This window comes from Vanellus vanellus (assembly GCF_965231255.1).
Source record: "Vanellus vanellus genome assembly, chromosome: 23".
In the NCBI taxonomy this organism is placed as follows: Eukaryota; Metazoa; Chordata; class Aves; order Charadriiformes; family Charadriidae; genus Vanellus; species Vanellus vanellus.
The window spans coordinates 6825464-6838009 of record NC_138928.1 but is presented as its reverse complement, the minus strand read 5'-3'; the positions used below and the strand labels follow the sequence as shown (position 1 = coordinate 6838009).

The following is a 12546-nucleotide window of genomic DNA, read 5'->3' as shown; positions in this document are numbered from 1 at the left end:
GACGCGTACCGGGTCCACGCCGGCACTGCAGGAGTCTCCCCATCTTTCCACAGGGGCGAAGGCAGCGTGGTCTTGCCTGCCTGCGCCATGTTCCCGTGGGTGAGCAGGGCCGGCTCCGGCGGCGCGAGCGGGGAGGTCGCTCTCCCTCCCCAGCTGTCTCCCCCCGCCGCGGCGCTGGATTCCTGCTCTGACTGCAGGCGCAGGTGCTGGGGCTGCGCCAGGAGCGCGCAGAGCGAGCGGAGATTGCAGAGGGATCGCTGCACCTCCAAAATGCCCGTGCTGGGCACAGCGAGGACGCTAACCTTTCATGTGGCAGCCCCAGGAATAACTCAGAGCCTTGCATAATCGCAGCCGCCTGGAACCCCAAGGGGGAAAATCACTGTCCCGAGATAACCCTCGGTGCCAGGCCTGCTGACCTCACGGGAAACCTACTTTCTGAGGCAACAAAGCCCCATTATAAACATATTTATTGGGAACTTATTTTGGGATGGATAGCAAGGCCCAACCAAGCTCCTGAACTCGTGCAAAAGTGACCATGGCAGAGGCCATGCCCCTGTCCTCTTCGAGCACAGCACAGCCGGGCCTGGGCACCATGGGGACGCGGTGCTGGACATCATCACTGCCCAGCACAGCGGCACCAGCGGAGCCCCAGGCGGGAGCCGTGCTCGTGGCAGGGTGTCCTGCTCCATGCTGGGGGCTCCGCTGCCGGCAGAGCTGGCCCCGGGCCCCCGCGTCGCCCAGCGAGGTGGAGGAGGATGCCGAGGAGGATGCGTGGGGCGAAGCAGTCCCAGGCTGGCTGGAGGCAGGTAAGGGGCTCCTTGCGGGGGGCAGCACTGGGACACAGCGGCCACGAGAGCCGAGTGCTCTCTGCAAGCAGTAACGGAGACCGTGGGGTTAGTGCTGAGCCCTGACGGCTTCGGTACTTGGTTATGAAAGAAAGGTCTTTTATCCCCCAAAAGAACGACAACTTCCAACGGCCGAGCAGTCCCCGGTCAGGCCCTGGCTATCTCTGCGAGGTCCGAGATGCCAAGAATACACTTTAGATATAGCTACAAATAACCAGAACGATGAATTGACCCTTCATGACAGCCTCCACCACCATAGAAACAGGAGCCAAACAAACAGGCACGAGGCAGCCCTTTCAGCAGAGCCACGGCATGTGCTTTGTTAGTCTGTCCCCTGGTTCCCCTGTTAATTGCTTTGTTCCTTCTCAGATTAATTGACGAATCGCTGTGTGGACATGCAGCGCCCAGCTTTGCAGCCGTGTGCTGATGTCCCCCCTTCCGCCCCCGTTGATGCCTGGGCACGCACACCGTGGGGACAGTCCCCTCCCGTGCGTGCCCACTGGTGCCCGGCCGGCGCTGGGCAGCTCCTGCCCGCCGAGCGTGGGAAGGCGTTCGGGCAGCGGGTCCAGCAGCAAGCAGGGGTAAAGGTTGAAAAGTAAAATCAAAACCCTGCCTGGTGTCAGAGCCGGGTTTCCACCCAGGAGGTTTTGTGCCTTCCTGGAGGCCTTTGCCGGGTGCGGTGCCCTGGGAAGAGCCAGTTTCCCATCGCGGGACCCGTCCTGCACCATGGCATCAGCTTGGACCTGGCTCCATCCCTCCCTTCCCCGCCTGAGCCCGCCGGGCTCCTCTCGCCCGGCGAAACGCAGCTCGGTGTGCACCAGCGCCCAGGTTCAGATTGATTGCCGCAAAGCCAGCTGCGTTAGTCATAAAAGTCACCGAAGGCCAGAAACGGTGCAATAACACCTAAAAATACCCGCGCCACGCAAAGCAGCCCCGGTTTCCGTCATCCTCCAGAGGCATCTGTGTATTGTGTGTGCGGCGGGGAGCGCGGGAGAGCGTGCCGGGGAGAAACCGGCCATAAATCCTGCCGGCCTCCGCTCTCGGCTTCTCCCTCCCACCGACGGCGGCCGTGCCGGTGCTGTCTGGCAGGCGCAAGCCCCGGCTGTCATCGGCAGATCAGACGGGGCTGAAATTTGACAGGCCTGTGGAAAAACACGGGGTGACATCACGCAGAGACACCGGCCCACTGATTAATCTCCAAGGTCAGCGGCTGCTTTATTTATAACCAGGCAAGGGTTTGGGGTGGGTTTTACGGGAGCAGAGCAGCACGGGGTGCTCGTCCTGCATCCCTGGAGCGGCCACCTGCCTGCGCCGGCGGGGACACCTCCGCCTCCTCCGGGCACTGCTGGAGCGGCTGAAATGGGGCTCAGGAGCACCCAAACAAGTGCGGGCGCTCCGGAGCCCGGCTGGAGGGACTGGTACCGCTGCGGCACCGGTGCACCTTGTGTGGGTTTCCAGAGGTTTTTTTTTGCTCCCGGAGTTTTCCCTCTCCCTCCCCAGCAGGGACAGCTCGGCTCTCTCCAAAACGCAGCACATCAAACTTGAAATGTTTTGTGAAACTCTGTCAAGCTTTGGGGGAAAGAGAAGGTGGTCCCCAGGGCACAAAAACGTTCCATTTCTTCATTTTCAAAACAACCTTTTCCATTTCCAATGATGTTTTGTCCTGTGGTTGTTAGCATTTTCATTCTACTTTATAATGCAAAATAAAATTACAGTTAAAATAATATATTTAGAGTTTATCAGTTGAAGCATTGCAAGCCATCCATTTCTCTAGGTTTTCTTTTACAGATAACCTGGAAAGCTGTGGGGTGGGTGATTCTGAGTTGGAACAGAAACAGGTTTCAGAATGTTTTGCGGAGGCAGAACTTCATCTCTGTTGCCAAGTGGTAAGTGGCCAAGGGGAAAAAAAACCCTATCAGGTATATCTCTAGCATTGTTTCTAAATGGAGAATTTTTCCTGTGATTAACAAAAATGAGGAAATAGGGCCAAATCCTGCACATACTTTGACCGCAAAGCTTGTACAAACACGCTGGTTGGGCTTTGGCTGGAAAGACCGGGCTTAATTAGTTCCCTCGTATCTAGGGATGTGGGTTGTCGCTGTCAGGGCAAGGAAAGATTTATGTTTCCTTTTCCTCGGGAATATGATCGGTGTCTAAGCATTAAGAATAATCATTTCACTAATGTAAGGCAAATTTCTTATCCTACGCAGCTGATAGCGAGGGGGATGCTGCCGAGCCGCGGATGCAGTTCGGACATGTGCCTGACGGTGATGACGATTTACTGCTGTTGTCATGAACCCGCGCTCGGCGCTGACCCGCTCCGGGGGCTCTTGGACGGGGAGGTAAGAAACCCACCGGTGTGCTGACCCGGAGCTGCGCACCACTCGCACAGCGAGCCGGGCTCACCGTGCGGGGCAGAGCCCCGACTGCACCGCCGCTGGTTCACCCGTCGCGGCCGGTGCGGGCTCGCCAGACGTGAGTTGCCTTTTCTTTTACGTTGCGAGCCCCTTCTGCCGCCAGCGCGGCACCGAGCCGCCCCGGAGCCTTCTGCCACGTCCTGGGGTGAGCGGCGGAGCTGCTTCTGGGCTGGCGGCAGCGTTGCAGCAGCTTTTGTGATCAAAGTTCCCACATTTTTTGTTCTGCCCCTCGAAGCGGGTAACGCCGTGCCTCCCCAGGCCTGCTGAGGGCCGCGCAGACCCGACCTTCCCCGGCTGCGTGCTCCCTGTTGCAGCCCCGCTGTCGTCGCCGAGTCCCGATGAATCTCCGCTGAGCCGCTCGCAGCTCGGCGTGGCGGGGAATTTGGAAGGAGAAAGAGAAGGCGGACTAAGCGAGGAAGTGCGGAGAGCCCAAGCGAAAGTCCAAACTAGGGCAGGAAATGCACCGCACGTCGCACTAACCTTATCGTCGAGGATGGATTTTAAGTGCTTCTTCAGTGACTCATAGTCCCTGAATGGGCTTGAAGGACTGTCCGCCTGAGAGGAAAGGCCAGAGAACTCCAGATCAGATAACAGGTTATTACAAAGCCCTCACGCTGCCTCGCGCGGGGCATCTGCCAGGACAGCGGCCGGCGCTGCTCGGCCCGTGGGGAGGGGAGGGGGCAAATACGCATTCTGAAGCGTGGTTCGGGATGGGCCGGGGGTGGCAGAGCCCCTCGCGCCCGCACGCTGCCCTCAGGAGGGACCTGCTTGCTGGTGCCCTGGCACGGCGCGGTCCCCTGCTCGGAGCCCCCCTTTAGCCTCGGCACGCCGACCCTCCGCAGAGCAGCGTGGGGAGGTCCGGCACAGCCCACTGCAGCGCCAGGCGATGCTTTCTTGAGCCTCCTCCTTTTCCAAGGTCCAGCGTGGCTGTTCCAGGCTGTCTCCCGTCCGAGACCCGTCTGGGATGGACACGACCTGCCCAGAGAGCTGCCCCACACGGGCAGGCAGTGAGCAAGAGAGCAGCCGGCGTCGGGGCTGCTCTGGGCAGCGAAACCACAGCTCCCTGCAGGGACTGGGACGGGACCTCTGGAGCCCCGGCTACATTCCAGCCGGGGTCTGCACCCTCCCTCCTCGAAATCCCCGTGGGAGGCAGCATCGCCCTTTGTTCCCCCTCCGAGCTGTCGAGGTCCCCATCGATGGTCAGTGGCAATGGCTGCTCGGTGTAGCGAGAGCTGCTGAGAGCCCCTGGGGTGGTGGGAGCTGGTGGGCACGCCTGCGTAGGTGTGCGTGCACGTGTGTATATTTTTTAAAAATGCGTATGAACTAAAACCTCTCCAGCGTGCGAGTTGTGAGACTTAATTAATGAATATCTTGTTGCTGTGAGAGCGACATTCTTGGGGGCAGGGGGAACAGGGGCCTCTTTCTCCTCTTGTTTACACCCGGTCCTGGCCAGCCTCGTTCCACGGGTCCCACTGGGGACCGCTCTCGTTGGCGCGGTGTGACTGCCTTCACCCCCCGTGGCGTGGGCAGGCCTCGAGCTCAGAGGGGCAGAGTGGGCATTCGTGGTTCTCGCCGCCGTCTGAAGCGTGTTGGGAAGGTCGGTGGTTCCCGTGTACCGGCTCCCGGCGTCGGGTGAGGATGGGGCAAACAGAGACAGGCTGAAACACGCGTTACTGATCTAAACGCGCTGTAAAAAGCCCTCTCTGTATTGTGCCTTACATGAAAGGTGCTGGTATGGTTCAGAGGTTAACTTTTATCTCAAGCTCAGCTAGAAGCTGAAGAGTTTTAGCATTTTTTAAAATATCAGAACAGTATAAAAAAGGAGGAGAAATTCTGATCTCTGTTGCATTGGTATTAATGGAGAGAAATTTAATGGAAGTCTGTAGAAGCTTCTGATTTACCCTTGTGTGAGATGGGATAGAAATAGCCCAAAGAATCTCATTGCTGCTGCCCGTTTTCATCTGCACAGCAGAGAGCTATTAATGCTCTGTTTTCTTGCCTTGGCTCAATACATCTTGCAAGGCAGGAGGAAGCTGGATTATGTCTGCAAGTGTCCCAATGTCATGCTATGTTGGATAATGAACTGTGGCTAAATTGGATCAGCTTTTCAGTTGCCAGCCTCTCTGAAATCCAACAAGGAGTCAGGGCAGCAAGCTGTGCTTTCAGCCCCGGTGTGCCAAGAACAGAGCGTTTGCTCTGATATCCCGCGTGTCGGGAACCCGTGTTAGGCCGCGAGAGCTATTGTGGAGATGGCAGGCTGGAGCAGGTGGGAATCATTGTTAACCTGGAAATTGTGTGGCTCTGTTCTGCTTGGTGCTTCCCTGTGCCTTAGAAATGTCTGGTCTGGTGCAAATCCGCTGTTCAAGGAAAGAGCTGTAACGAGAGCAGCACCTCACGGAGCCGCATTCGTGATTTGCTTTTGACCCGATTATTCAGTTAATGCCGGTGGGTGAGCAGCGTGGCTCGGGAAGCGCCCAGGCTCTGCGGAGGAATGCGGAGAAGACCCTTATGTTGGACACCTGAAGGTCTGTGTTTCCGTGGAAATTGAGGGTTCGATCCAGAGTCACGAGAGAACAGTGAAAGACACCCCCCTTGACAGCAGGGGTCTCCAGCCTGGAAGTGGAGCAGACTCGCCAGCTCCTCTCCCGCACGTCTGCTGTCCGGTTGTGGTCTCTGGTGTGACGGGACACCCCCTTCCCTGCCCTGCGCCCTGCGGTGTGCGTGCCCCGAGGAGCGGCCCCTGTTCTCCCGCTGGGCTCCGAACCCTCCTGGCGACGCTGGGATGGGACCCCAGCTCCAAGGGCACTGCCGCGTGCGGTCCCTCTGCAGCCCACGGGCTCACCAAGGTTCCAGCAAGAGCCTTGCTGTTGTGGCAGGTGACGGCAGCGTGTGCGGCGGGGGTGGCACAGGGCGGAGGGCCGGCTCCGGGCACCCCGCCGGCCAGAGCGCGGCGGCCTCCTGGTCCTGCCTGGGGAGATGCTCTGGGGGCGGCCGGGAAACCGGGGTCAGCACGGACCCTGCAGGAGCCCGAATCCCCCGTGGCTGGCGGAAAGCTGAGCCCGTTCCTCGTGCACGCACGAGGAGTTCAGCCCAACGCTTTATTATGACATTTCAAACAAAACAGGAGCGTATCTCCCACCCCGGGGACCCGCGGGGACGCTCTGTGAGCCGGGGGGGCTGCAGGGGAGCGGAGGCAGCGCCGAGCTGCCCCGGCCACACCGCAGGCAGGGTGTCTGTATTTTCACTGGCGGTCCCGAGAGCGTAATCCTGTTAAGGGCTGAGCGTCTGATTCAGCTGTCCTGCTATATGGCTAATCCTGCCAGCAGGAGCGCGCATTATCCCATTGCCGGGGGAGGTTCTCCGGCCCCTCCAGGCACTGGGGTCACTGTGGGTGTCTCTGGCCCCTTCACCCTCCCTGCGGGCAGCCCAGGAGCCCTCACCGCCAGCCCTGCTCCCCCAGAAAGCCTGGGAATTGCGTGCCGCCCCAGGAGCCCTGCGAGGCTGTGTGGGCTCCTTTGAACTCCCCCGAGCAGCTTATGGCCCCCGGGCGTTACGGCAGGCACGCAGCCCGGCACCCGGCGGGCGCTCCATTGAGGCCGACCGGAGCGTGGGGAAATCCCGACTTTGATCCCATTGTCCGCTTTTGGGGCTGCAGCGTTCAATAGTTTCACAGAGGGAGTTAACTTTGCTCATTACCTACACCTTTGCCAGGCTTTAAGTGCTGTTTTTGCTCACGTCCCCCTTTCACTTCTGGGTTTTCCCCTTCTTTCAGGGGGGTTTCACCCTTCGGGCATTGCTGCCTTCTTACAGGCAGGACACGGTCCGGTGGGGTTTGTTCCACTGGTGGCTGTCTTGGTTTCTTGGAGGATTGTAAATGCTCTTTAAAAATAAGATTTCTACAAGTTAGGCCAGTTTAGTTGCAAACCTCTTTGGGCAAAATCTGGTTTTGCCCATCTCTTCCCTGAAAAAAGGAGAAAGAAAATATCCAGTGCTGATGAATAAGGAATATGTCGCTAGAGCCCCGGTGCCGGAGGCAGAGGAGATTTCAGTGCACAGCAGCCCTTGTCTTGGCTTCGTTTTGGCCGTTTGATTATTTAAATTTTGGCCACAACCTGTCCCCTGAGCAGACGCCAGCGTTCAGCCCCAGCAATACCCGTTTCAGCACTCTCTGCTATAACCTGAGACAGTGAATCTGGGGTTAAAAGCCTGAAGCAAAGCTGATAAATGTGTATAATATAAACTATTGAAGAGTAAAAATTCTGAAAACACTGGAGAAAGTAAATACAATAAATTTGGGGTGACATTTCTCTCCCTAACTCAGGTTTTCCAGCAGCAGCCGCCCAGCTCTCCAACAGCTCAGAACTCCATATCACCTCCACAGTGTAATGAAGAGAGACTCTTGTGAAACATTTTTTTTCTTGAACTAGCTGAGCACCGGTAACCTCGGCTCTTTTTACACCTGGGGTCTCCCGTAGGGTCTGGCAGTGCCGTTGATGAGGGACAGATGCGCTGAGCTCTGCGGGTTCCTCCCCAGGAGCTCCCGTTATCGCCCGGATCTGCGCCTCCGCCGTGGGCTGGGTGCGTGCCCCCGGGACCCCCGCCGGCCGCCTCGCCGCCGCCTGTTTATTTCTTCTTGTCTCTTCCAGTTTGGCTCTGCGGGAACCTCTCGCTCCACATCCCCCGTGCCCCGGTGCCGGCGCCTCGGGTTGGGTTTCCGCACGGAGAGCTGGGAACGGTGGGAACGAATGGCTCCGCCGGCTTCCCCGGCCGGGCTGGCGCGGCTGCACTGCTGCACGAGGGAGCTGCCAGTGCGTGGCTGTGGTCTCTTTGCTAATTTTATTCTTTTCTTTTGCTCAAATGCAAGAGGTGGGGGGACCTGCACTCTGCAAGCAGCTGGGCTGTAGCTTAAACTGGAAGAGTCAATGAAAACTGGGAGAACAACACATGCGAGAAGGTGAAAAAGCGTATGTATAGTGTTACTAATACTGCTGCCCATCCTGAGCTGGCGTCCTTGGGAAGATGCTGGTGGGAATGTGGTATCCTGAGGTGCCCTAGCAAAACCCTTTCTAATTTTGGGGCAGAACCCACAGCAGGGCAAAGCATTTTTGCTTTAATCTATTATTAATCTGGGACAAGATCTGCTACTGGTTCAGAAAGCACGTTACCAGTTTTGCTGGAAATCACTTACATGGAGGTCTTAGTGCCGAGGTGGTGACATCTGCATCGGCCCTGCTACGCCAGGAGCCGTTTGCCTCTCCTCAAGGTGCCGCGGTGGGTTACGGCAGGAGGGACCCTCTCCGTGCCGAGGAGCGAGCGTCCCGGTGCCGCAGGGGCACGGCCGGAGGCAGTGCTGGGGGCAGAAGCGCGGGCGTCACGCCCGCCCTGGCATTAGCCTTTGGAAACATGAACTCTTCGTTAGGAGCCGGGTGTCGCGAGGGCAGGCTGTGGGCTCTGCCAGCGGCACCTTCGCAGCGCCCTGCCAAAGTCTCGGTGTCCCTCTGCCCGATGAGGCGGTGCCCGCCGTGCTGCAGGCTGGCGGTGTGGGACAGGAGGCCCGTCCCCGTCTCCCGCGGGCTCCCCAGAGCCGGCTCTGTGAGCCAGGCGCCCCTTCCCGCTAACGCCAGCTCCTCTGCGCCCTCCTCGCAGGGCCGCTCTCTCCCGCGGCCGCTGCGCTTTCAGCTGCGCGGGGTCGGGGCAGGCTGGGTGCTGCGCTGCGGGAAGATGCTAATCGGCGCTGCTTTGCTCTGCGGGCAGCGCAGGGGTACGCGACGCTGCGGCTGTGTGAAACAGAGGGTGGGGGCTTTCCGTGTCCCTGCCCGCCGCCTTCTGACGTCTAATTCCCCCCTCGGCCGGCCGAACCCTGCCTGCCGGTGCCTGGCCACGTGGCGGGGTGGGCGGCAGGGCTGCGGGTGGGCAGCGGGCACTCTGATGGCGCGGCCGCTCACAGGGCAGGGGAGGGGTTGTGAAGATGCTGAGATGCCTAAAGGGCCTCTGCCAAGTTGCTGTATGCGTTGCGCACGGTCCTGTTTATCCAACAGCGCCAGGGCACTTAAGCCCTTTATGAGAGCGAGAGTTATGCCGTGTTTACCGGCTGGCACGTGATGCTGTCTGCCAGGGTGGCACCCGCGGAGCTCCCCGGGGCCGTGGGGTGAGCACGCACCATCCGAGCAACCCACAAGAGCACGTCCCCCGTCGGGATCCAGCCCTCGGCTCCCCACCAGCGCCCCTCCTAATAATTTTGCCTAAATGCTTTGCAAATCATCCAGCAACCAATTTATCCCTGAAGTATTTTGGAGATGTCACTCCGAGAATGTTAATGGCGCGTGATTCACGGCGTCCTGCGTGCTGAAGAATGGGCGGCCGCACGGGGGGCTGCTGCGGGAGAGCTGCTGGGACAGCACGCGGGGAGCCGGTCGTTTATTAGCGATGGGTCATCTCGGCTTTTAGACGGCGCTTCCTTCAGTGCAGCACGGCAAACTGGGGGAGAGACCGAGCCATTAAGCTGGCGAGGATATCGTGCTTAAAACTTGTTATTTTTGGATCGAGTTTCTGAGCCCCCCCTCCCCCACGCAGCATTAAACACAGTTGTTTATTGGAGCTGACAGTAGAAACACAAGCAGTTGCTGGTTGCTTCTGCAAGAGTAGTGTCTACCAGCGGTGGAATGAACATGACGGAGCCGATGACTAATACAGCTTTGAATTTTATATGCTTCCAGCTAACGGGTCCCATATGTTCCACCACTGCAGCCGGAGGAGAGAGCGGCTCATTCGGTGCGGTGCTGGGCCCCGGGGCTGGAAGCCTCGCTGGCTCGGAGGCGCTGGCGGCAGAGCCGGGGCAGGGCAGTGCCCGTGAGCGCGCCGGTGCCCGGCTCTGCCCCTTCAGGGCTCCCGGTCCTTGGCTGACTCAGGGCTCACACCTGAGCCCGCGTCCTCCTGCTGCGGGAGCTGGAGCCGTGCTGCGGACGTGTTTGGGGGTCCGAACCTCGGGGGGTGTTAGCAGGAACATGTGTGCTTGTGGCTCCGGGGCTGGTGCTGCTGGCAAGCGTTGCGGGCAGCACTGAGCCAGGTTCCGTAGATTTATGAAGAGATCAAAGAGTCTGCAGTCTACCGGGCTAACCTGCATCTCGCGCTCTGCAAGAGTCCGTCGTGATCACATTGGCACCCTTGGCTCGGCGCTCTCGTGCAGCCGGTTGGGAGGACTAAGCAGCAGGGGAAGCGGTGTTTCCTCAGCACACTGCTGCGTCGTTAAAATAACCCACCGGCTCTCACAAATCATGCTTAGTAAAAATGTGTGCAGCTTTATTGCGAGAGATATTACGAGAGGCCAGGGAGCAGTTAAGACCCGAGTCAAGCACGTGTGGACCACGTCCTCCCCGGGCACCCGGGCTGCTGGTTGCACGTTCCCGCTCTCACCCGTGGGTGCTGCCAGCCCCCGCGCCGGCTCCTGCTGCCGGAGCAGCGCAGCGGTTCTCTGGGGGAGCAGAGGCGCGGTGAGGCGATCTCATAGCTCGGGCAGGTCGCTTTCCAGGAGCTACAACATAAAGAGATCATCCTGGGGTAATTTCCCACAGCCCGTGCTTACTGCTACCGGTGCTATGGCAGGGCTGAACTAGGGGAGAGCCTTTGTCCCGTTGCTTTCGCACAGCACTGCCTGCGCTGCTGCCACCTGCCCGTTTGCTCGTTGCCGCTAAGGGTGCCTTTGGCTTGTTGCGGTTACTCAGACAAAGATCAGAATCCATCTTGTTTGCCTCAAAATGAAGAAGGAAGCGATAGGAAGACCATTGCCTCTTGCAAACAGCCGTCCGCGGTCGGCGAGGCGTTTCCCACACTTTCCTCTGCGGTCTCACCTCCCGGCACGTCGCTGTTTGCCCTTTGCCGGACGTGGCAGCCGTCGCTCCGCGGGGCAGCACCTGGGGACGCCGGGCACACAGGCACGGCTGCGGGCTGGTGCAAGCGGCCGTGGAAAGAAGCGCGTGGCCCGTTGCTGAGTGGCTGACTCTGGGAATAATTCCCCAGTCCAGGAGAAGTTTGGTATCCCAACCACTGGGCAATAACGTGCAGCCGTGGGGGTGGCTGCCATCTGGCCCCCATGGATTGACACGCCAGAGCCCGTGGCCGTGCCCGGCCGGTCGTCTGCTCCCGGGGGAATTTTGACCTTGCGTGTTTTTAAACCCCAAGTGCAACCTGAGTCCAGAGCTGGCAGAACCAGCGGGCGGTGGGTGTGAGGACGCTCGGCCTCGCTGCTGCGTGTGCCCTGCCTGCGCCGCGGCCGGCAGCAGGACCGCCAGACCTGTCCTTCAGTGATGCCCTCGATACCCGTCGTTGCTGGAGCGCCGCGGGGCTGGAAGCAGGGGGACAGGAGCTGCTGCCCCTGCTCCTCTCTGCTGGCGCTCGGAGGAGAGTTGGCCTCTGGGTGCTGCTCTGCTCCGGCGCGGGGCTGCGGCACCGATCCCTGTTTAAACTCCTCACTGCTTCTGGGCAGCGGTGGCCCCGGCAGCGGCGTTTCCAGGGGGGTGAGCTGCCAACCTGGCCCTGCGCTAAAATTCCCATTATAGTGTCTCCAGCTAGTTCCCATCTGTTACTTCACTCACGTGATTAATCTGCCAAAGAAATTCCTGGTATAAACACAGCATTATCAGAATTTTACTCCAGACTTGGCCCCTGGATTCCCTGCCAGCTTTTGCTGGTGCTGCACTTTTGCTGGTGCTGCACTTTTGCTGCAGCAACTCTTCAGTGAAAACAAACCTCCTGCAGAAGGCGATGGAGGCCACGCACTGCACTGGGGAGTCCGGGGCGCTCCGGGTCAGCCCGTGGGAAGGGCTGTGGGTGAGATGCTACAGGGATCAGCTGTTCGCTGCTGGGGCCACCGGGATGTTTTGGCGTTCTGGAGCGTGCCAGGAAAAGGACCTATTGTAAACGTGACCGTGTTCCCCTTCCCTGCCCGCACAGATCTCCTGCCGGCAGCACTCCTGGTTTGAACTGCCACCACCATCACAGGCAGGAGGACCGAGCTGGCAGAGGGGACACGTGCTGCTGCCTGCTGCGGGTGCGGGAGCCGCTGGAGAAGACGGCTTCTGCAGAGGGTGAGTTCTTCCCACGCGCGCGCATGGGCGCATCCCTGCCGTGCCAGGGAGGCGCTGCCGGCCCGTCTCACTGCCCCGTACACGTGACTGCATCCTGCTGCCCCTGGCCATGGCCGGAGATTTCCGTGTGTCCAGACAGGACTCTGCACAAGTTAGCGGGCAGATCTGAAACTGCCTGTGGGTCATGATCACATTCCCATT

General features: G+C 59.5%; 1 long non-coding RNA gene across 1 annotated transcript; it reads left to right on the top strand.

Moving 5' to 3' along the window:
* Window positions 1–2672: 2672 nt before the first annotated feature.
* On the top strand, window positions 2673–12342 carry LOC309680744. The gene is made up of 3 exons (XR_014269988.1): window positions 2673–2731; window positions 3056–3187; window positions 12212–12342. It is a non-coding gene; the product is annotated as an uncharacterized lncRNA (long non-coding RNA).
* Window positions 12343–12546: the final 204 nt, after the last annotated feature.